Source organism: Choloepus didactylus, chromosome X, assembly GCF_015220235.1.
Source record: "Choloepus didactylus isolate mChoDid1 chromosome X, mChoDid1.pri, whole genome shotgun sequence".
In the NCBI taxonomy this organism is placed as follows: Eukaryota; Metazoa; Chordata; class Mammalia; order Pilosa; family Megalonychidae; genus Choloepus; species Choloepus didactylus.
Genome location: NC_051334.1, coordinates 60,143,563 through 60,168,948, shown reverse-complemented (window position 1 = coordinate 60,168,948; position 25,386 = coordinate 60,143,563). Strand labels below are relative to the sequence as shown.

General features: G+C 36.0%; 1 protein-coding gene and 1 pseudogene across 6 annotated transcripts in view; both read right to left on the bottom strand.

Annotated features, from left to right (window-relative positions):
• The window catches only part of KLF8 (Kruppel like factor 8), a 575,849-nt gene that overhangs the window by 327,199 nt on the left and 223,264 nt on the right, over window positions 1-25,386 (bottom strand). The window lies entirely within an intron of this gene.
• LOC119522728 lies at window positions 11,847-12,692 on the bottom strand (annotated as a pseudogene).

Here is a 25,386-nt window from a genome sequence, read left to right as displayed (position 1 = left end):
TTAACATTGGAGAATCTGATCAGTAAGTGTCTTTGAGTAGGTCTGTAGGGATCTATTTTGTTTGGGGTACCCTGTTCTTGAATCTGTAAGTTTATGTCTTTCATAAGAGTTGGGAAATTTTCAGTGATTATTTCTTCTATTATACTTTCTGCCAATTTTCCTTGGACACCCATAACACTTATATTAGTGCACTTCATGTTTTCATTCAGTTCCCTACAGCCCTGCACAGATTTTTCCATTCTTTTCCCTATCTGCTCTTTTGTGTGTATGATTTCAGATTTCCTGTCTTCCAGTTTACTGATCCTTTCTTCTGCTTCTTCAAATCTACTGTTGTATGTCTCCATTGTGTTTTTCATCTCTTTTATTGTGCCTTTCATTCCTATAATTTCTGCCATCTGTTTTCTCAAGCTTACAAATTCTTCTTTATGGTCATCCAGTGTCTTTATATTCTTCATCTCTTTTGCCATATTTTCCTTCAGCTCATTGATTTGATATAGGAGATTTATTTGAACACCTTTAATTAGTTGATTCAATTTGTGTATCTCTGTTGAAGTGTTAGTTTTTTTCCTTTTGCTGGTCCATATTTTCATGTTTCCTAGTATGGTTCATTATTTTTAGCTGTCTAGGCATCTGACTTTCTTGATTAGTTTATTCTGGAGTTCATTTTCACTCTTTTACCTAGGGTTTTCTTGTTGGTTGGCTTTGTTCTCTAACTCTTTGGCATTCAGTTAAACTTTTTCTAGAACTCTAACATAGCTTCTGTTTAGTTGATCAGAGTTTTTTAGCTCATTTTTCTGGTGCTTGACCTGCCTCTACATAACCTTTTTGTGAGAGGGTCTCCCAGATATGGTTGACCCCCATCAGATTTTCCCAGTCCAGACAGGCCTAGGTCTTATGAGGAATGTGTACTCTATCACATTTCCCTGAGCATGAGACCTCACTGCTTGTCAGACCCTCCTGTGAAACCTCTAGACTCTGTTTTTCCTATCATGTCCAGCAGGTGGTGCTTGTCAGCCCGCAGCTCACCACAAGTGTAAAGAGGTGCAGTGCCTTTAAATCTCTGCAGACTCTGTCCCTGCCAGAGGTGTGGCTGACTCAAGCTATTTCTGTTATCCAGCCCCTAGTTTCTGAGTTTTCTGGGTAAGGGCCACCACTTGATCTGGGCTCCACCCCTCCTTGTCTTGGGGAAGTTATGTCCTATAGGGTATTATCTCCCCAACTAGACTTATTGTTTTGTCACTCAGACCTATCTTAGCTTTGCCCTTGCCTGGGTCCAGCTGCCAATTGCAAATATCAAAGGCTTTTTGTAATGAGCTATTTAGAATAGTTATTTTAAAAAAATCCCTTTTCAAGGCCTTTCCTCATCCTCCAAGTTTTGTCAGTCCCAGTATAGACTATTTAAGGATACACCCTCTAGGCTATTAGCACTTTCACCTGAATAGTTATTCTCAGAAAACTTTAATTCCACCTTTGCCTGGGGCAATGCTGAAGCCTAGCCTTCTGGCAGCTCTCATGGGCTATTGAAAAGTAAATATAAAGAGTTGGAGAGAAACAAAAGATGAAAAAAGCAAAAAAAAACATTTTGGGATCCAGACCCCAGCTACCCAGGTTTAGAAGCAAGAGCTGGATTTGGTACCCATTTCTATGTGCCCCTTTTTTCTTGGAGCCCAGCCTTTTTCCAGTATTCTGAACACCTCCAACTCCAAAAGTCTCCTGTTCTTTTGGTTGTTGTTGTCAGCCCCGACTCCTCTCTACTGGAACAAATCATCCTGGTCCCTTTTGTGCCTGCTCTTGTTTTATCTGTGCTTGGAGTTTTTATTCAGCAGTCTGAATTTGTTAATAATTTTGCAATTGGGGTCTGGTTGAGCCCCCCTCCTTGCTCCCAGAACAGATTTTTATTTTTCCCTCAGGGAACCAGCTCCAAGTCAGTCTGCCCTCCCTGTGGGGGAGGAGGGGTGTCAGCCCCCTGGCAAGGGAAACTTACAGTTCTTTCCTGTAATCTCAGTCATTCCACCCATCCCAGACTGGTGTACAATTCTTCTGGGTCACAGAAGTCTCTGAAGCTGCTGCTCCATACAGCTCCTGGCTATTTACCAGCTGCCCTAGAGAAGTAACTAAATTCCACACCTCACCACTCTGCCATCTTGCCCCATCCTCCTGGGTGTGTATTCCTTAAAATATTGCATTATGTTTAAGCATTGTAAGGAAGTTACTGTATAACACAGGCAGGCACAGAAACAGAGAAGCAGTGTGCAAATTTGATAATAGGGCAAATATTTTTCATCAGAAAGTCATTACAAATTTATTTGGCCTTGCAATTCAACAGCCAATTGCTTTTCAGGACCTTACTATACAAGATGCCCACAAGTAGATGAACTGATGTTATATTTTGTTTTTGAGATATGCATGAAAGGGCTTTTGATCACACACCAAGCAATGCAACTGAAAATCTGAGAAATTGGCAAATTCCTCAGAATAAATGAATTTAAAACAATGGGGTAGCAGGGATTGTATGATCATTTCATGCATTTTTGAAGACATAAGGCACTATATCATAGATTAATTGGCAATGTTTTCCCTTCCTAGTGATATATAAAATAATGGTGTATATTACAATTTAAGACATCTTAAATTTAATGGAGTATGCTAGTACCTAAATCATAAGGTTGTTGTGAGAATTTAATGAGTTGTTGCCCATAAAGCACTTAGTTCAATGCCTAGCATGTAGGAAATGCTTAATAAACAGCAGCTAATATTTGTCATAACTATCATTTTTAAGTGCTTGCAGTTTACTCGCACTTTATATTAACTGAAATATATATTATAATACCTATTTTACAGATGAGATAGCCCTATTGTCAGAAATGGATTTTTCAAAGTCATGGTTCATAAGTAACTGAGAAAGATTTGAATGCAAGCAAAATCTGTCTGGCTCTAAAACCCATGAGTTTTGCCTTTTTCACAATACTTCTTACTGCATAAACCTATGATAATTTGAGGATGAAAGACAGAAAAAAGTTTCTAAATGGATTTCAAATAGTTGCCAGGTATTTATTGACTGCCTATTATGTTAATGGTCCCATGCTTGGTATTATAAGGCATCAGGGGAAGGAAAGCTCATCAAATCACTGTAGAGTTTATTATCAAGTTGAGAAATGGACTTTATGGACTTGCATGCAGAAAAGAAGTAAAGTCACTTAATATGAGGGTACTCTGCTACTGAACCCATTGGAATGGGTTTCAAAGCAGTTTCATCATAATGCTGTTCTCCTGTTCCCAAACTAAGGGTTGGAAATTATATCATGGACTGTGACCCTGGGTCTGGTTCCTCCTCTATCCATTCTTATCACACTGAAATAACAATTTGAAACATTAAGACTGACAAATTCCATTCTCAGCCCATACTCAGGACTGATCCATATTCCCTTTTGCTTTTTTTACCCCCATACTGAATTTGTATGGGTCATATGTTAAAATCAATGAAACAATATTTACACATTATTTTTAAAATCCATAGTTTTAAAGTCCATATTTTACATTAGAGTTCAGTCTTTGAATTGTACAGTTCTATGGGTTTTCACAAATTCATATTTTCCATAGGCTTTTTTTTCCTGTGCCCTTTTTGCCTTTGTCCTTTGTCTTCTTTAAATAATTTCAATTGCTGGAATCAAATATGGGTACCACTGAGGTCAGGAGCTCAGCCTTATTTTCATCTCTCTTGCTATGTCTTCCCTCAGTTCATTGACTTGATTTTTGAATTGATTTAGCTTTGTTTGAACATCTCCAATTAGTCCTTCCTTCAGTTCATTGAATTGATTTAGCAATAATTGCTTAAATTCCTGTGCCTCAGTTGACCTATTAGTTTGTTCCTTTTGTCTGGTCCATATTTTCATGTCTCCCAGTGTGGCTCATTATCTTAAGCTGTCTAGGCATCTGACTTTCCTGATTAGTTTATTCTGGAGCTTGTTTTCACTTTTTACCTAGGGTTTTCTTGTTGGTTGGCTTTGTTCTCTAACCCTTGGTGTTTAGTTCAGCCTATTTTAGACCTTTAACTTAGATTCTGTTGATCAGAGTTTTTTACCTCTTGCTTTTCTGTTTCTTGCCCTGCCTCTATGTAGACTTCTTGTGTGATGGTCTCCTCAGATACAGTTAACCCCAGTCAAGTTTTCTCAGTCCAGAGAGGCCCATGTCTCAGGAGGAGGGTATGGAGTTTCCTTGAAAATGAGACCCTCCTGTAAGGCTTTTAGTCTATGTTTCTCCTATGCAGTCCAAAAGATGTCATTTGCCAGCCTACAGTTATCCCACCAGTGTAAGGAGGCATGGAGCCTTTAGTTCTCCTGGTGACCCTGACCCTGTCGGGGGTGTGGCTGACTGAAGCTGTTTCCTGAATTCTAGTCCCTGGGGTCTGAGTTCCCAGGGGGAGGGAACTCACTGGAGACTGGACACACCCCCCCTTTTCTTGTGAAGTTATGGTGTTTAGCAAATTTTCTCTGCCAATAGACTTATTGCTCTGTCTCTCAGAGCTACCTTAGCTCTGCTCTTGCCTGGGCCCAAATTGCAAGTCTTTGTGGCTTTCTGTAATGGATTCTTAGAATAACTGTTTTAGAAAAAGATAAAAAATACAAGAAAACATAAAAGAAGGGCCCAGTATGAACTATTTACAGTCCTTGCAGATCTAATGGGCTATTGAAATGCTAAGAGACAAGGAGTTGAAGACCATTAAGGAGCAATTGAGAAAGCAGAGAAACAGGCTCTTCAGAAAAGGGTCCTTGCTCTCTGGATTTGCATATCTGCCTGATTCTGTTTGAGCCCTGCCCTTCTTTGTATTATGTTCACCCTAACTCCAAAAAGTCTCTGTTTTTATTTTGGGTTTTCTTTTTTGCTGTTTTTCCTAACCCTATCTCCTCTCCACCAGGCTGACTGCTCCCAGATTCTCCAGTGTCTGGTCTCAGTCTATGTTTGAAGTTTTTGATCAGCAGTCTGAGTTTTCAATCAGAGCTGCAACTGTAGTTCTCCCTTCTGGCTCCCAGCACCAACAGTCCATCCTCCCACAGGACTGTGCCTGGCAGGAAGGGGCACAGACCCCCTGGCCTTGAGAACTTACAGATTTCTCTGGTCTCAGCTGTTCCATGCATTCATAAGTGTTGTATGAAGTGTACTCAAAGTAAAATTGCTCTGCAGTGTCCAGTCCATGCAGTTCCTGGCTTTTTACCAACTGCCCTGGAGGATTAACTAAAACCCAAACCTGACCACTCTGCCATCTTGCCCCGCCTCTCTCAGCCTTATTTTATTCCTGTATCTTTCTTAGTCCCAGAGACTAGCCAGAGGATTTTGACACAATAAGTAAATAAATGCTTTCTATAATCTTTTTTTTAAATCCTTCAACTATGCTGAGCAAAATGCTAGGCTTTGGAAATATTGGGGCTCCAAAAATAAATATAAGGAAAGGTAGCATTTCTTAAGAGCCTATTATGGGCTTGTGGCTTATATATATCTTTTTTTTAATCCTCACCACAAAAAAGGCATTTTTCCCCATTTTCTTGTTGAAGCTCAAAGAGGGTAACCTGAAAAAATCATGTGGTTTTCATTTGGAAGAGCTAGGAATCAAATCAATGACCTTCTGATTCAAAAGTGGATGCTTTATCAAATATAACAAATTGTCCTTAATTTACTCATTCTTTAAATAAAAAATTGAGCATCCACTGAAAACATATAGCAAGTTCAGAGAAGTGAGGCTAAGGTAGAAGATGTAACTTGTGATAAAAATCAATAAACAGAATGATGTCAAAGAAATGGTGGCATAGGGAGCTCCATGAATCCATCGCTTTATGAAAATAGCCACTAAACTGATGAAAAATGAGAGAATTCATTCATAATTCTGTAATCTAATCAGAAACTTACAATCACCGATGACATAATGCTATATCTAGAAAATCCCCAAAAATCTACAAGAAAGCTTTTAGAGCCAATGAATGAGTACAGCAAAGTCGAGGGGTATAAGACCAACACTCAAAAAAAGGGTGTTTTTATACACCACCAAAGGACAATTTGAAAAGAAAACCAAGAAAACAATTCCATTTACAATAGCAACTAAAAGAATAAAATATGTAGTAAAAAACATTAACCAAGTGTGTAAAGGACTTGTACATGCAAAACTACAACTCATTGTAGAAATAAATTTATAGACATTCAGAAATTAAAAACTGGACTGGAAAACTTAGTGTTTAGATGTCACTGCTACCCAAAGTGATTTACAGATTCAACACAATCCCAATCAAACCTCTAGTAGCCTTCTTTGCAGAAATGGAAAAGCCAATCATTTCATATGGAACCATGGAGGATTGTGGGAAAATGGCAGAGTACAGAGCTCCAGGAATCAATCTTCCACCAGAACAACTATTAGAAAAACAGGAAGTCTGAAACAACTATTTTGAAACTTCACAGGCCAGAAGAACACTGTACAACATCTAGGGGAGAGCAGGAGGAAGAGGTTGATAAAATATGGTAAACAAGAGTAAACTGCTGTCACACATGGTAGTTACCCGTCCTCTACTCTTGTGGCAAGCCACCATGGGATTCAGCCCCTGGTAAGCTTGCTGGTGACAGAAAGGGACAAAGAAATCCTCTTCCCCAAGACCAGGGGTGGAAATGGCCAATTGCTGACCACAGCTATTGATAAGAAACTTCAGATGACTATAGGCCCAATTCTGAGGTAGGCAACAGTTTCAACCCATTCAGGACAAAGGCCATGATGGAGGAAACTTATGGACGCTATGCTTCCTCAGGGCTGCAGAAGACTGTTAGTTGAAGGGCTGCATTTGCTGGGCAGGCCAAGAAAGCTGAGTTTTGGGGAGCCATGGAAGAAGCTCTTGGTCTACCTCCTGACCCCTCCCCAGGGAAATTTGGAGATGATCAGTGCCCCTTTTCTGGATTCATGGCACTGTTTTGGATGAGAAATAATGTCCTAGGAAAGTCCTCTCCAGTTTGTCCCTCATCCCAAAACTTGCCCTCCAGGCAAAATCACCTTGAGACAATGATGTAAGAAACTATAGAGGCAGATATATGGGGCAAAGTCTTCTTGGCTTCAAACACTGAGGAGAGGCAGTTCTGTCTCCTGGGAAACAGAAAGGACAACCAAACTCCTGTGAAAAAGGGAACTCTAAAAACACTAATAAACAAAACCCCAGGACAAGACACAATCCCAGAAAGACAGGGAAAAACCTACACAGTACATTTGCCATAGGCAGACCATTCTTATAGGAGAGCTGAAGCTCAAGAAAATCTTTATCTTATCACAAGGTGGTTACAAAATCAAGAAACAGATATCTTACAGAATAAATGGCAGAGTTAACATTTTTAAATATTAAAATATATAGGGCACAACAAAGAGTACAAGACAAAGATACAGGAAATGATTGCCCATCCAAAGGGAGAGGATAAAAAAACAGAAAACACCAAAGAAGAAGACCAGAATGTGGAGATACCAAATAAACCCTTTAAAAAAATGATCACAAAAATGCTCAAAGAGATAGAGGAACATAGAGATATATGGAAAACAATGATTGAGCAATGTGAGAATCATTTTAGAGAGATAGAAATTTTAAAAAAAGGAAAAGGAACCAAACAGAGTTAATGGAGTTGAAGACAACAGTAACTGAAATGAAAAATACCCAAGAAGGTTTCAAGAGCAGATTGGAACTGGAAGAAGGAAAACATAGTGAACTCAAAAACAAGACACTTGAAATGAATGAGGCTGAGAAATAGAATGAAAAAAGAATTATAAAAAGTGAAAATAGCCTAAAACACCTCTGGGATACAATTAAGAGTATCAGTAAACTTATTGAGTGAGTCCCAGAAGTAGAAAAAATAGAAAGGGGCAGAAAGAATATTCAAAGAAGTAATGACAGAGAACTTCCCAAACTTAGCAAAAGACGTGAATATGCACATCCAAGAAGCCTAGAGAACACCAAATATGATAAACATGAAGAAAAGTATACACAGTCCTATATTGATCACACTATTGACTGAAAATGACAAGTAGAGAATACTAAAATCAGCAAGTGGAAAGCAACATGTTTTATACAATGGAATGCCAATTAGATTGGGTGCCTATCAGAAACCATGGAAACAAGAAGGCAATGGGTTAAAATACGTAAAGTGCTGAAAGAAAACTGCTTATCAAGAATTGTATATTCAGTGAGAATTTCTTTCAGAAATGAGGGTAAGATTAAGACATTCCCAGATAAACAAGAGCTTAGGGCATGCATCATAACTAGACCTGCAATACAAGCAATGATAAATGGAGATAGCTTGAAAGTAAAGAACACTAGGAAGTGGTTGAAAGCAGGATAAAGAAATAAAGATCTGTGGTAAAGGTAACCATTTGTGCAATTATATATGCCAGTAATATTGAAGTGTATAGTTTAGTATGTAATTCCACTTTTTACTTCCTACAGATACTAAATTGCAAATGAACAAAAAGTAATGATAAATATGTGGTTTTTGGAAATACAATGAACAAAAATTTAAATGGTAATAAGCACATAAAAAAGGTGGGGCCAGAGATGGGTATAAGAAAATTATATGTGTATGCTATTGAAGTTAAGTTGGTAGCAAACCAAATGTGAATGTCATAAATGTAGGATGTTAAATTTTAACCCCATGGCAACCACAAGGAAAATAGATGAAAAATGTATCCAGAAAAGGAGCCATACAATATGGTACAACATGAAAAATCAAATAAAAAAGCAGGCATTAACAGAAGAATTGAGTGTCAAAAAGGTAAAAAGCATACAAAAGCCAAATAAAAAATGGCTGAAGAAAGTAGTGCATTATCAGTAATGACTTGAAATGTAAATTGATTAAACTCTTCACTCAAAAGGCAGAGGTTGCCATAATGGATATAAAAAAAGACATAACTACATGATGTCTGCAAAAGACTCAACTTAAAGTCAAAGATTGAAGTAGAGTGCAAGTGAGAGAATGGAAAAAATATACCATTCCAGTAGGAAACAAAAGAGAACTGGAGTAGCTATACTAATATTAGACAAAATAAAATTTAACAAAAACTACAACCAATATCTCTTTTGAATATAGATGAATAAATCCTCAACAAAATACTAACAAACCAAATTCAAAGCATAAGAAAAGAACTATACACCATGATCAGGAGGAATTTATCCCTGGTATGCAAGGATGGTCTAACATAAGAAAATCAATTAAAGTAATAAACCACATTAACAGAAAGAAGGGGAAAAACACATGATCATCTCAATTGATGCAAAAAAAGGAATTTGACAAACTTGAGCAGTCCTTGATAAAAATACTTAGAGCACTAGGAATAGAAGGAAACTTCCACAACAGGATACAGGGCATATATGAATAGCCCATAGCTAACATCATACTCAATGGTGAGAAAGCTTTCCCTTGATGATCTAGAACAAGACAACAATGTGCACTCAAGCCACTGTCATTCAACATTGTACTGGAAGTTCTTGCCAGAGCAATTAGGCAAGAAAAAGAAAAACAAGGCATCCAAATAGGAAAAGAAGTAAAATTTTCCTGATTTACAGAGGACATCACCCTATGTACAGAAAATCCATAAAAATCCACAACCTCCTATATCTAATAAATGAATTCAGCAAAGTGGTGGGTTACAAGATTCACACCTAAAAATCAATAGTTTATACAGAACTTCCCAAACTTAGCAAAAGACATGAATATGCACCTCCAAGAAGCCGAGAGAACACCAAACATGACAAATATGAAGAAAAGTATATACAGTCCTATATTGATCACACTATTGACTGCAAATGACGAGAGTACCAAAAGCAGCAAGGGGAAAGCAATGTCTTATGTACAATGGAGTGCCAATTAGATTCTGTGCCAATTTCTCATCAAAAACCATGGAAACAAGAAGGCAATGGGTTAAAATACTTAAAGTGCTGAAAGAAAACTGCCAACTAAGAATTGGCAGAAGAAATAAAGCAAAAAATTCCATTCACAATGTCATTGAAAATAATCTAGTATCTAAGGATAAATCTAAACAAGGATGTAACGGACTTGTATGCAAAAAACTAAAAATCACTGCTAAAAGAATAAAAGAAGACCTAAATGAATGGAAGGACATTCTCTGTTCATGGATTGAAAGACTAAATTTCATTAAGATGTCAATTTATAGGTTCAACACAATCCCAATCAAAATTCCACCAATCTTCTTTGCTGAAATGGAGAAACCAATCATCAAATTTATATGGACACATAAGGGGCCCTAAATAGCTAAAAACATCTTGAAAAAGAAAAATGAATTGGATGTCTCATACTTCCAAATCTTAAAACTTATTACAGAGACACAGTAATCAAAACAACATGGTACTGTCACAAGGACAGACATATAGACTAGTGGAATTGAATTGAGAACTCAGAAATCACCTCTCATATCTATGGCCAATGGATTTGGTTGCTATTCCTGTTGTGTATAGTAATTTTACTGCTGAACATGAGAGACTCAATTTCTTATCTTCAACAATTTTTTCAAGAAAATAAACATCACAAAGTTATACAAAATCTAATCATGATAGAAATACCTTAATTAGAAAAATATTCCCCTACTCCTGATACTGTCAACAGTCTGCAACACTTTTTTTGGATACATATTAATATTTATTAAAAATTTTGGCTAATATATACAATTTGCTTCTTTCACTTAGCAATCTTTGACATTTTTCTGTCAGTATCTCAATCATTTTAACTGCGGTGGAATATTACATTTTATAGATATATTGGTTAGATATTTCTTTATTTATCAATATTAAGCTGTTTTCAAACTGGTATTTTAAATAAAGTCTTCAACAAATACTCTTGAACCTTTTCTTACTACAGGATTAATTTCTAGAAATGCAAGCCCTGGGTTCCAAGGATATGAAAATTTTGAATTTTAATTGATATTGATAATTTCTACTCTTAAAATGGCTATACCAATTTATAATGCAGAAAATGCTGAAAATGTTATTTTCTTGGATATCATAATCTAAATCTTTGCTAACATGATGGGTAAAAAATATTGTGTTTCATTTTTTAATGCTGTGAAGCTTATTTTCTAACAAACTAATTTTGGTTTCTAGCAATATCCATTCTCAATTTATTACCTCTTTGAGTTTAATTTTAAGTCACTATGCTTGTTATTAGATTGAGCTCTTTCTGTAAAGAGCAGCCCATTTTTTCTATCATGTAAGAACTCTTTGAATCTCACTGATGATGAGAAACAGAATCTTTAAAGGTCTCAGGCCTTTTTTCCTCTTTTAACCTTCAAAAAGTGTCTATTACCTACCTCTACCTTCCATATTGAATATAGTGGAGCTCTCAATTCACTGATTTCCTATCTGGGTGAACAGATTTTTTTTCAGAAGGATGATATTACCAGAATACTTAACAGTCCCTATTCTGATCCAATTTTCTTTTAAAATACAAGTTGTAGTTCTGTTTGTAATCACTTCCTTCCCTATGGAGAAATCTGTCTAGCTCCTATCTCTATGTGTCCTGGATTTAACTCCTGATACCAGGGGCTCACCAATTTGGGGCTGACTTGATAGATATGCTATCCTAGGCAAGTACTGGGGGCCTAATGCTGACCCTTAAGGAACAGGCATTAAAGCAGTTATAACAAGAAATATTTCACAAAGGGTATCTGATACAGTCTTAATATTAAGGGAGAGTAAAAGCACCATGCTTAGAAACAATTATCTATAGACTTAAAGTTAACAAAAGAGTTTTATTCTAATGTTAAAATACTTAATTTGGGGGGGGGGTGGGAAACAAATTGAATTAAGGTAGAAAACATTTTCACATTAATCATTCTTTTCATACATTTCAAATTTGTACTTAATGTATTTCTCCTCCTGGACATTCCGGGAGAAGTTTATATTTCTCTATATCACTTTCTGGGGAAAATGTGTCACTTTCAAATTCCTGCAGATCTTTGTCACGAACAGTATAAGATGGCCTGGCTGATTCATGGCTTCCTTATAAACAGAACTGCCTACCACTCTCCAAGTCATGTCTAGTTTATTTGCTAATTCTGGTTGCTCAATAAGTTTTTGGGCCTTATCCAGACTTTTGGCAAGCAAATGTGCTCCTTGTGGGGGTTCCTTGAGTTCTCTACTGAGAACTAAATTAATTCTGTCCTTTAAAGGCCAATTCTTCTCAGGGATGGAGAACCAGGTCTTTCTACCCATAATCACCAAATTCAATTTACCTTCTACTAAAGATGTGATCATTCTTTGGAAACACTTGAATTCATTCCTGAGGGAGGGACAGGGCAGGTCTCCATTCTGGCCAATGCCCATGTTCTGGTACAGAGCAATGATGCAGTTTAGTGGAGAAACCATGATGAAAGCCTGGCCAATGTATTTTTGACAAGGGTGAAAATACCACACAATTGGATAAGAATAGTCTTTTCACAAAATGGTGCCAGAAAAACTGGAACTCAATTCGCATTAAAAATAAGGAGGACTCCTACCTCATCTCTTATACAAAAACCAAATCAAAAAATGGATCAAAGAACTTCATATAAGTGACAGAACTATCAAACATAGAAAATATAGGGAAGTAACTTCATGAACTTGTGTTAGATAATGGTTTCTTAGACTTTACACAAGAAGCAAAAGAAAAATTCAAAAATGGAACCTCATCAAAATTAAAAACTTTTGTGCCTTAAAGAACTTTATACTGAAAGTGAAGCAACAAACTATACAATGGGAGAAAATATTTGGAAGGACATATCCAATAGAGGTATAATATCTAGATTAGATAAAGAAATCCTTCAACTTAACAACAAAAACAAACAAAAAAAAAACATTTTTTAAATGGGCAAAAGACTTGAATAGACATCTCTCCAAAGAAGATATACAAATGGCCAAAAAGCACATGAGAAGATGCTCAACATCACTAGGCATCAGGGAAATGTAAATCAGAACCACAATCAGAAACCATTTCACACCCATAGAATGGCTGCTATTAAAAAAAACACACACAGAAAATAACATGATGGATAGGACATGGAGAAACAGGAACACCCATTCATTGCTTGTGGCAATATAAAATGGTGCAGCCACTGTGGAAGAAAGTTTGGCAGTTCCTCAGAAAGCTTAGTATAGTAGTATCATATGACCTGGCAATCACACTACTAGGTATATATTCAAATTGAAAGCCAGTAAGCCAGCTGATGTTCACAGCAGCATTATTCACAATTACCAAAAGATGGAAGAAACCCAAGTTTCCGTCAACCAAACGGATAAATAAAATGTGGTATATACACACAATGGAATATTATTCAACCATAAAAATGAATAAAATACTGATATATGTGACAACATGGATGAACCCTGAAGGCATCACTGAGTGAAATAAGCCTGATACTAATGGAAAATAATGTATGATCTTACTGATTTTAAATAATTAGAATAAGCAAACTTGAAGAGTCAGAATCTACCATATAAGTTACCAGGGGATAGGGTGGGGATAAGCGATGGGAAGTTATGGTTTTAAATGTACAGTGTTCCTATTTTGAATGATGGCAATGTTATGGTAATGGATGGTGGTGATGGTAGCACAACATTGTGAATGTAATTAACAGTACAGAAATATATATATGAAGGTGATTAGAAGGGGAAATGTTAGATTTTACATACTGTAACAATAAAAATTAAAACAAAAGTACATGGAACTACACAACATGTGAACTTTGAATTAAATCATGGACTATGGTTAATAGTACAAAAAAATGTGCTATCCTCAATTGTAAACAAATATTGATACCAGTGCAAGTTGTTAATAATAGGGTGGTATATGAGAATCCTGTATTTTATGTATGATTGTGCTGTAAACCCACAACTTCTCTAAAAAAGAAAAAGAATTCATAAGGAAAGGCAAGGGACACTGAATATCCAAAACCATCTTGAAAAGGAAGAACAAAGTTAAACTAATCACATTTCCCAATTACAAAACTTATTACAAAGTTACAGTGGTCAAAACAGTATTTACTGGAACAAGGAAAGACATATAGACCAATGAAATCTAATTGAAAATTCAGAAATAAACCTACAAATCTATGGCCAATTGACTTTTGACAAGGATGCCAAGTACACTCAATGGGAAAATAATACCCTTTTCAACAAATGGTCCTGGGACAATGGGATATCTATATGCAAAATAATGAAAACTAACCCCTACCTCACACCATATACAAAAATTAACTCAAAATGTATCAAAGACCTAAATATGAGAATTAAAACTATAAAATTCCTAGAAGAAAATAAAGGGAAATATCTTCAAGAAGTTGTCTCAGGCAATGGAATTTTAAACTTTACACCAAAACCATGAGGAACAAAAGACAAATAGATAAATTAGACTTCATCAAAATTTACCTTTTGTTCATTAAAGAAAATTATCAACAAAGTGAAAAGATAACATATAGAATGAGAGAAAATATTAGGGAAACACATATCTCATAAGGGTTGTTTTAGTTTCCTAGCTACTAAAACACATGCCATACAATGGGTTGCCTTAATAACAGGAATTTATTGGCTGAAAGTTTCAGAGTTTAGAAGGCTTATTTCCTCCAAGGGTTGGTATTCTTCTGGCTGGTTGGTAATCTTTGGGGTTCCTTGGCATTTCTACCAAATGGAAATGAACATTGCAGTATTTTCTCCATCCTCTTCTGGGTTCTGTTAACTTCCAGTTTCTTGACTTTTCCCTATGGCTTCTCCCTCCATCTCCAATTGACTTCTTTATAAGGACTTCAGCCTTACTGGATTAAGACCTACACTAATTCAGTAATAATATTTTCAAGATCCTATTTAAAAATGTTTTCATACCCACAAGGTCAGGGACAGGGACCTGAACATGCCTTTTGTAGGGGACATGATACAATCCCCAACAAGGCTTGACTCTCCAGAATATATAAAGTATTTCTATAACACAACAATAAAAAGACAAACAACACAATTTAAAAATGGGAAATGGACTTCAGTAGCCACTACCCCCAAAACAAAATTATACAAATGGTTAATAAGCACATGAAAAGATGTTCAACACTGATAGCCATTTAGGAAATCAAAGCCAAATACTCACTGAGATACCACTTTACACCCACAAGAATGGCTAATATTTAATAAACAAAAAATAAAAAGTGTTGTCATGGATACAGAGAAATAGGAATACTCACATATCATTGATGGTAATGTAAAATTGTGCATCCACTCTATAAAATAGTTTTGCAGAGAAGGAAGAAGATGGTGGCATAGAGAGAAGTGGAAGTTAGTTAGTCCCTCTGGAGCAACTAATAAACAACCAGGAACAACTAGTAAATGATCTGGAATAACTGCTGGGGGACATCTGTGACTTTCCACACATTGTGCATCAAACTGGATTGGGAGGAATGCCTTAAATGGTAGCAAGAAATCTGTGAGTAGAAACTGCAGATCCAAGCTGGGAGCACCCTCCTCCCATGGCAACCCAAAAAGCAAAGCCTCACTGTGGTAGAGAGCAGCACTCTCTGAACAAGCAAATATACCTCAGTCCAGGTCCAATTGGGGTTTTAGTTGGCAAACATGGACTGCTCAATGCAAGCTGCAAATCCCCAACAAGCAGACATATACTTTTAGTGATGACTGACCTTGAAGAGCCAGGGGACTTTGTCTTGGGAGTGGGAGCTCAGAGGACAATGTGTTATCTCTGGCTGACAGGTGAAAATGGGGGCCATGGACTGACCCTGAAAGGGGGCTTTCTGCCCCTTTTTCTCTCTCTTAACCTGAGCAGCTCAGTGGAGAAATCCTTAGCCATTTTCAGTTTGCAGCATTCTGAAATGGAAAAATCCTCAGCCATTTTCAGCTCCCAGTGCTCTGACCCAGACAAGGTGGAGATAGCAGAGTCAGAGAGACAAAGAACCTATTTAAATGCAAATGATCACTCCCTAGGTGGTATATATTCCCTGAGAGGAAAGAGGTGGTGCCCAGTTCTACTATCGACCTTCAATTCAAGACCAGACCCCAGAGCCTGGGGGAAAACAGCCATTGGCAACACCTCCTTACATCAGTCAGGAGCTACAGACTGAAAAGCAACACCTGCTGGACAGGTTAGGAAAAGCACAGCAGCTTAAGGCCCCACAAGGTATCTCAATCTTCCAAGACACCCTCAGGGAAACTGGATACTGAATATTTCCTCTTTCTGGAACCTGAGCCTGTTCTGATCTGGGAAAACCCGATTGGGGTAACCAAGGAAACCAGATGCCCAGACAACAGAAAACTACAAACTACACTAAGAAAAATGAAGTTATGGCCCAGTCAAAGGAACAAATTTACACATCAACTGAGATACAGGAATTGAAACAACTAAAGCTAAATCAATTCAAAAAGTTTAGGGAAGATATGACAGAAGAGATGAAGGCTATAAACACTGGGCGAACATAAGGTAGAAATCAAAAGTTCAAAAAACAACTGCCAGAATCTATGGAAAGGAAAGGCACAACACAAGAGATGAAAGACGCAATGAAGACATAAAACAGCAAATATCAAGGGGCAGAAGAAAACACTCAGGAACTGCAGAACAAGACACCTGAAAACCTAGACACAAAAGAAAAGATAGGGAAAAGAATGGAAAAATATGAGCAACATCTCAGGGAACTGAATGACAACATGAAATACATGAATGTACATGATGTGGGTGTCCCAGAAGGAGAAGAGAAGGGAAAAGGGGCAAAAGCAATAACAGAGGAAATAATGAAAATTTCCCACCCCTTGTGAAAGACATAAAATTACAGATCCAAGAAGTGCAGTGCACCCCAAACAGACAAGATCTCAATAGGCCTATGCCAAGTCACTTAATAATCAGATTATCAAACATCAAAGACAGAGAATCCTGAAAGCAGCAAGAGAAAAGCAATCTATCACACACAAAGGAAGCTTGATAAGACTATGTGCAGATTTCTCAGCAGAAACCATGGAGGAAAGAAGGAAGTGGTGTGATATACTTAAGATACTGAAGGACAACAAGTACCAACCAAGAATCCTATATCTGGCAAAACTGTCCTTCCAATATGAGGGAAAGTTTAAAATATTCTCTGACAAAGAGACAATGAGAAAGTTTGTGAACAAGATGCCTGCTCTACAGGAAATACTAAAGAGAATACTACAGACAGATAGGAAAAGACAGGAGTGAGAGGTTTGGAACACAATTTTGGGTGATGGAAGCACAGCAATATAAGTACATGGAACAAAGATGACTATCAATATGGTTCAAAGAGGAAGGTTAGGAGCATGTGGGACACCAGAATGAAAGACGAAAGATAAAGACTGAGACTGTATAACTCAGTGAAACCTAGAGTGCTCAACAATTGTGATAAAATGTACAAATATGTTTTTTCATGAAGGATAAAAAATGAATGTCAACTTTGCAAGTTGTTAAAAATAGGGAGGTATTGGGAGAAAAATACAATCAATGCAAACTAGAGACTCTAATTAACAGAAACGTATTATGCTTCCTTTAATGTAACAAAGGCAATATACAAAAGCTAAATGCATATAAGAGGGGCATAAGGGAAGGGTATGGGACTCAGGGCATTGGTAATGTTGTTTGACTCTTTATTCTACTTTAGTTTAATGCTCTTTCCTTTTTTTGCTTCCTAGCTGTCATGTTTGTTTGTTTTGTTTTGTTTTCTTTCTCTTTCTTTTTACTTTTTCTTTGATCTCTGTACCTTCTTTGACTCTTCTTACTGCTTTGTGGAAGAAATGGAGATGTCCTTACATAGATTGTGATGGTGGCAGTGAATACATAAATATGTGACTATACAGAGAACCATTGATTGTTTACTTAGGTTGAAATGTATGGTGTGTGAACAAAACTGTCTTAAAGAAAATGGGTTGATGAAACCTTGATGGCACTACACTGAGTGAAATAAGTCAGACAGATAAGGACAAATATTACAAGGTCTCACTGATGTGAACTAATTATAATATGTAAATTCATAGACATGAAATATAAGTTACAAGGTTGTAGAATGAGGCTAAAGAATGGGGAGTGGTTGCTTATTATGAGCAGAATGTTCAGCTAGGTTGAACTTAATTGTTTGGAAATGAACAGAGGTGATGGTAGCATGCTGTGAGAATAACAAATAGCACTGAATGGTGCATGAATGTGGTGGAAAGTGGAAGCTCAGAGTCACATATGTCACCAGAAGGAAAGTTGGAGGTTAAAAGGTGGGAATGTATAAAACTGAACCTTGTGGTAGGCAATGCCTATGATTAAGTGTACAAATATTAGAAATCTCTTTCATGAACCAAAACAAATGTGTGACACTATAACTAGAAGTTAATAATAGAGGGTCATATAGGGAAAACATATACCTATTGCAAACTCTATACTACAGTCAGTAGTATTTTAACATTCTTTCATCAACAGTAACAAATGTACTATACCAATACTATGAGTCAACAATGGCGGGGGGGTGGTTAGGGGTATGGGAGGATTTGGGTTTCCTTTTTTTGTCTTTATTTCTTTTCTAGAATAATGAAAATCTTCTAAAAAGTGAAAAAAATAATTGTGGTGATGGATGCACAGCTGTATAATGGTACTGGGGGCAACTGATTGTACACTTTGGATTTTTAGATAATTGTATGGTATGTGAACAATCTCTATTAAAAACAGTTTTGCATTTCCTCAAAAATTAAGTATAGAATTACCATATGACCCAGTAATCCCATTTCTATGTATACCCTAAAGAACTGAAAGAGGGGACTAGAATACATATTTGTAGGCCAATGAACATAACAGCCACAATAGCCAAAATGTGGAAGCAACCCAAGTGTCTATCAACCAATGAATAGATTTAAAAAATTATATATACATACAATGGAATATTATTCAGCTGTAAAAAAGAAATGAAGCTCCAATACATGCAACATGGATGAACGTCAAAGACAAAATGTTGCCTGAATACAGCCAAACAAAAAACGACAGATAATGTATGATTTTGCTTATATGAAATAACTAGAATATGCAAGTTTATAGGACATAAAGTAGATTTCAGGTTACCAGGAATGTAGATGAGAGGGAATGTGGAGTCAATCCTTAATGGATGCAGTTTCTTTTTGGGGTGACGGAAAGGTTTTGCTAATGGATATTGTTGATGGTAGCACAAAATTGCAAATGTAATTAATGTCACTGAGTTGTATGCTTGAAGGTGGTTAAGATGTGAAATGTTATGTTGAATATATTATATACTACAATAAAAAATGAATTTAAAAAACAGTCACCAAAGCAGTGCTTAGTTAAGAAGATGCCTGCTGAATTTTGGCAAGAAAGCATTGTGGTGCTTTTCCTTGCTCAATAACCATCTTCCATTCCACAGCTCTGAGTAGCTATGGTGATGATGGCCCATCTTCCTGGTATCACTTGCTTGTGCAGGGGGAACAATATAGACATCACTCACAAAAATTCATGGCTGTGGATTTGACCTGTAAGATTACCTGAGGGGCCAGTAGACATTAGCATTTGTTTCACTCTCCTCCAGCTGGAATAGTTTTCCCTGAAATGTCTGATGAAACCATTAAAGACATACTATCTATATGTTTCTGGAGCAAGAAGAGTATATGAGGAAAGCAGCAGACAGACAAAAAAGCCAGGGAAAGTGGAGGCTGAGTACAAAGATTCTTGGGGAATTTATGTCTTTGTGGGGTTATGATATATACCAGGGCATCTGGAGTGCAACATACATTCCCAGAGATAGAGACATGCTCATAAAAGACATCAGAAAACCATAGGTTTACTCCTCTGGTCTATATTTGGGCTCCAAGCAGGGAGAAGGTGATGGCTAAGGCAGAGTTGTAGGTGGCCTGACTTAGCATTGATGGATTTCCCCATCTCAGAGCCAACATGCAAAGACCGGGAGAGTATTTCTTGTTTATTTTGCCTCTTTGTTCTTTCTAGTTCCAGAAATTTAAAGAAATTTAAAGTATCCATTGACCACTGAGATAAGAAAATGGAGACTGCAGCAACCCACATATGACAAGGAATACAGTCTTTGAAAAATTAAGTTGGAAATCTCACTACATAAACAGATAACTGCAGTCCCTAACAAGGAACAACAGTAAACCCTGCAGAGGGGATAGAATCTGATTTCCAGATATACCACTTTATAATATTCAAAATGTCCAGTTTTCAAGAAAAAATTACACAGTTTACAAACAAACATAAAAATATGGCTCATTTGCAGTAAAATAAAATTGAACAACTGTCACTGACAAAGCCAAGACACCAGACTAACTAGACAAAGACTTTAAATCAACTCTTTTCAATATGCTCAAAGGGCTAAAGGAAACCATGAGAAATGGACAATGGAAAAGTAGGAGAATTATGTATAAACAAATAGTAAATATCAGTAGAAGGATGGAAATTATAAGAAAGCATCAAATAGAAATTCTGGAGCATAAAAATACTATAACTGAAATGGAAAATCTATTACAGGAGTTCAACAAGAGATTTGAGCAGGCAGAACAAAGAATAAGCAAACTTGAAGATATGACAATTATAATTATCCATCCTGAGAAGCAGAAAAAAAAAACAGAAGATTGAAGAAAAATGAATAGAGCCAAAGGGATCTGTGAAATACCATCAAACATAACAACATATGCATTATAGTAGTCCCAGAAGCAGAAAAGAGAAAGGGGCAGATAGGATATTTGCAGAAATAGCTAAAAAACTTCTCCAAATGCAACAAAAGACATGAATCCACACACCCAAGAGACTCAGTGAGCTCCAGGTAGGATAAACTCAAAGAGATCCACACTGAGAGGTATTATGATCAAACTGTGGAATGACAAAAAAGAATCTTGAAAGCAGCAAGAGAAAAGGAACTAGTCACATCAAGTATTCCTCAAGAAGATTAATAGATGATTTTCTCACCAGAAATGGAAGCCAGAAGGCAGTGGGATGTCACATTCAAAGTATTGGAAGAGAAAAAAAAGGTCAACTAAAAATTCTGTACTGACAAAAACTCTTCTTCAAGAAAGAAGGAGAAATTGAGGTATTACCAGATAAACAAAATCTGAGGGAGATTGTTGCTAGCAGACCAGCCCTACAAGATATGCTAAAGGGAGTCCATCAGGTAGAAATGAAAGGATACTTGAATATAAAACAAAACCATACAAATAAATGAAGAACTCCAGTAAAGACAACTATGTAGGTACATATAACAGACAGTACTGTATTTTTATTTGTAAGTTTTCTTTTTTTTCCTATCTCATTCAAAAGAGAAATGCATAAAACAATAATTATAAATTTATGTTAATGAGAACACAGTGTGTCAATATGTCATTTGTGATAATAAAATAAAAGGGGACAGAGAGACATAGGAGCAGAGATTTTATATGCTTTGGAATCTAAGTTGGTAAGAATTCAAACTAGATTGTTATAAATATAGGATGTCAACTATAATCCTCATGGTAAACATTAAGAAAATTAGTAGGAAATCAAAATATACACTAAAGTTTCAATCAAACACCAAGGAAGGAAGTGTTGGAGGAACTGAGGAACAAAAAAGGGATATAAACACAAAGAAAACAAATAGCAAAATAGCAGAAGTAAATCTTTCCTTGTTAGTAATCACTTTAAATGTAAATAGATTAAATTCCCCAATTAAAAGACAGTGACTAAGAGAATGGTGCCTACAAGATTCTAAACTTAGATCCAAAGACCCAAATAGGTTGAAAGTGAAAGGACAGAAAAATATTTCAGGTGAATAGTAACCAAAAGAAAGCTGAGTCACTGTAACTAATCTTAGAAATAATAGACTTTATTTCAAAAATTGTTACAAGTGATAAAAAATGATATTATATATTGATAAAGTATCAATTCATCAAGAAATTATAACAAATATTAATATAAACATGTATGTACCAGTGTCCCAAAATATATGAGATGAACAATAACAAAATTGAAGGGAGAAATACAGCTCTACAATGATAGAAGACTTAATACCCCACTTTCACTAATGAAAAGAACATCTAAACAGAAGATAAATAGGGAAATAGAGGACTTGAACAACTCTATAAACCAAGTAGGCATAACAGATATATAGAGAACACTCTACCCAACCACAGCAAAATATATATAACACACATTATTCTCAAGTGCACATGGAACATTCCCAAGGAAAGACCATATATTTCAATGCAAAACAAGTCTCAATAAATTTTTAAATATTGAAATTATACAAAGTATCTTCTGTGACCACAATGAAATGAGCTGGAAATTAAGAAGTAAAAGTATAAAATCAACAAGTATGCACAACTTAAAAAGCACAAATTTAAGCTATGAGTCAAAGAAGAAATCATAAGGGACAGAACTCTCCAACAAATGGCTCTGAGAGAACAAGATATTCATATCCAAAAGAAGAAAGGTGACACCTGTCTCACACCTTATATAAAAATTAACTGAAAATGGATCAAAGACTTAAATGTAACAGCCAAGACCATAAAACTCCTAGAAGAAAATGTAGTGAAGCACCTTCCAGATCTCGTGGTAGGCAATGGTTTCTTAGGTCTTACACCCAAAGCAAAAGCAACAAAAGAAAAAATAGATAAATGGGACCCCTTCATAATGAAAAATATTTGTGCTTCAAATGACTTTGTCAAGAAAGTGAAAAGGTAGTCTACGCAACAGGAGAAAATATTTGGAAACCACACAGCTGATAAGGGTTTAATACCAAAAGATATAAAGAAATCCTTCAACTCAAAAATACAAGGACAAACAACACAATTTAAAAATGGGCAAAAGAATTGAATAGACATTTTTCCAAAGGTAAATACAAATGGCTAAAAGGCACATAAAAAGATGCAGAACCTCACTAGTTACTGGGGAAATACAAATCAAAACCACAATGATATATCATTTCACAGGTACTGGAATGGCCACTATTAAAAAAAAACAATAGAAAACTACAAGTGTTTAAGTGGATGTGGAGAAATAGGAACACTTATTCACAACTGGTGGGATTGTAAAATGGTACAGACACAGAAGATGGTTTGGAGATTCCTCAGAAAGTTAAGTATAGAGTTATCTTACAATGAAGCAATCCCACTACTCAGTATATACCCAGAAGATCTGAAAGCAGGGATACAAACAGACATTTGCACACTAATGTTCATAGAATTATTCACAATTGCCAAAAGATGGAAATAACCCAAGTGTCCATCAAATGATGAACAGATAAACAAAATGTGGTATAAACATATGATGGAATATTATCCACCAGAAAGAAGTGATGAAGTCTTGAAGCACTGAAAAACATGGAAGAAACTTGGTGACATTCTTGAGTGAAATACATCAGACACAAAAGGACAAATATTGTATGATTTAACTAATATGAACTAATTATAATATGTAAACTCAAACATAAAATTTAAAATATAAGTTGCCAGGAGATAGAATTGGACTAGAGAATGGGGAACGGTTGCTTAATATGTGCAGAATTTTTAACTAGGTTGAACTGAAATGATTGAAAATGAATAGAGCTGATGGTAGCATATTACTGTGAGTATAGTTAACAGTGCTGAATTGTATGTAAATGTGGTGGAAAGGGGAAGTTTAGAGTATGTGTATGTCACCATACAGAAAGCTAGAGGCTAAATCATGAGAATGTATAATACAGTGAAACTTGTGGTGGATGATTAGTGTGATTAACAGTACAAATACTAAAAAGTTCTTTCATGAAATAGAACAAATGAACAACCCTATTATAAGAAGTTAATAATAGAGTGCTATATGGAAAAAAATGCACCTATAGCAAACTATGGACTCGAGTGAACAATAATAACTTAATATTCTTTCATTAACAGTAGCAAATGCACCATGCCAATACTAGGGGACAATCCTAGGAGAGTATAAGGTGTATGGGATATTTTAGGTTTTCTTTTTTATTTTTCTTTTTTATTTTTGGAGTAATGAAAATATAAAATTGATTGTGGTGATGAATGCACAGCTAAACAATGGTGCTGTGTGCCACTGATTGTATACTTTGGATGGATTTTATGGTTTGTGAACATATCAAAATAAAATTGCATTTAACAAGACAATCCAATTATTAAAAACAGGTAAAATACTTGAACAGACCTTTTTAGAAAGAGAAAATAAAAATGGCTAAAAGGCATACGAAAAGATGCTCAAAATCACAAGCTATTCAGGAAATGAAAACCAAAACCACAATCAGATATCATTTCACACTTACTGGGATGGCCACTATTAAGAAAACAGCAAACTACAAGTGTTCAAGTGGATATGAAGAAATAGGAACACTAATTCACTGCTGATGAGACTGTAAAATGGTGCAGCCACTGGGGAAGACAGGCTTGCAGTTCCTAAGGAAGCTAAGTTAGAATTGCCTTGATCCAGCAATCCTTTTCGAGTTATATACCCAGAAAAACTGAAAGCAGGAATGGGAACAGACATTTGCACACAGGTGTTCACAGTGGCATTATTCACAAGTGCTAAAAGATGGAAGCAACCCAAGCATCCATCAACCAATGAACAGATAAACAAAATGTGGTATATACATATGATGGAATATTATTCTGCTGTAAGAAGGAATGAAGTTCTGATGCATGCACGAACATGGATGAATCTGGAGGATATTATGTTGAGTGAAATAAGCCAGACACAAAATGACAAATATTGTATGATCTCACAAATATTAATTATTGTAAATAAATTCATAGTGTTAGAATCTAGAATATAGGTTACCAGGAGATAGACTGGGGATAGCAAATGGGGAGCTGATGCTTAATTTGTGCAGAATTTTTAATTAGGTTTATTGTAAATGTTTTGAATTGGATCAAGGTGTTGGAAGCACATTATTGTGAATGCAGTCAACAGTGCTCATTCATGTGAATTCAGCTAAAAGGGGAAGTTGAAGGTCACATACGTCACTAGAAGGAAAGCTAGATGATGAACCGTGAGACTGTATAACATAATGAACTCTGTTGTGGATGATGAAGGCTTTTAATAGTACAAATTAAGACTGTTTTTCCATGAACTAGAACAAATGTATGTCACTATTACAAAGTGTTAATAATAGGGTCATACATGGGAAAAATACACCTAATGCAAACCATGGACTATAGATAACTATAGAATACAGTTATATTCTATATACAATATAGTTCTAATCTTCCTCATAAAATATAGTATTCTTCCATCAATTATAACAAAGGTACCACACCAATGCTGTGTCAATAATGGAGGGGTGCATAAGGGGTATGGGGTATTTCTTTTTGGAGCAATGAAAATATTCTAAAATTGATTGTGGTGATGAAATCACAAATCTTTGATTATACTGAG